A 531-nucleotide genomic window follows, 5' to 3' on the forward strand; every position below is an offset into this window, starting at 1 on the left:
CCATCGCGCAGGGTGAGGGTCAAGGGGGGGCCCCTTTGGTGGGGGGGGTGTCCCCTCGGGGGTTGGGGGGGGTCCCCAGGCCCCGCTGACCCCCCTTTTTCCCCCCCCCCCAGACGAGCCGTGTTTGCAGCTGCGCAGGAACGTTTTCTTCCCCAAGAGCCGCGAGCTGGAGGTGAGGGGGGGCCTTGGGGGGGACCCCCAAGTATGGGGCTGGGGGGGGGAATATGTGGGGGGACCCTGGGGGGGGTGTGGGTGACACCTGAGGCTCTGTGGGTGGGTGTGGGGGTTCTCTGGGGTGACACGGGGGTCTCTGGAGATCTCTGGGGTGACACGGGGGTCTCTGGAGGTCTCTGGGGTGACACGGGGGTCTCTGGAGGTCTCTGGGGTGACACGGGGGTCGCCGGGGGTCTCTGGGGGGGGGTCACAGCTGCAGGAGGAGGAGCTGCTGCGGCTGCTCTACGAGGAGGCCCGGGAGCATCTGCAGGGGGGGTCGTTACCCCGTGGACCCCCCCGAGGCGGCCGAGCTGGGGG

General features: G+C 71.0%; 1 long non-coding RNA gene across 1 annotated transcript; it reads left to right on the forward strand.

Moving 5' to 3' along the window:
- LOC113979949 lies at positions 1-531 on the forward strand. Its single transcript, XR_003538026.1, has 3 exons — positions 1-12; positions 114-172; positions 428-531. It is a non-coding gene; the product is annotated as an uncharacterized LOC113979949 (long non-coding RNA).

This window comes from Neopelma chrysocephalum, unplaced genomic scaffold, assembly GCF_003984885.1.
Source record: "Neopelma chrysocephalum unplaced genomic scaffold, ASM398488v2 Primary Assembly neopelma1_90850, whole genome shotgun sequence".
NCBI classification, from domain to species: domain Eukaryota; kingdom Metazoa; phylum Chordata; class Aves; order Passeriformes; family Pipridae; genus Neopelma; species Neopelma chrysocephalum.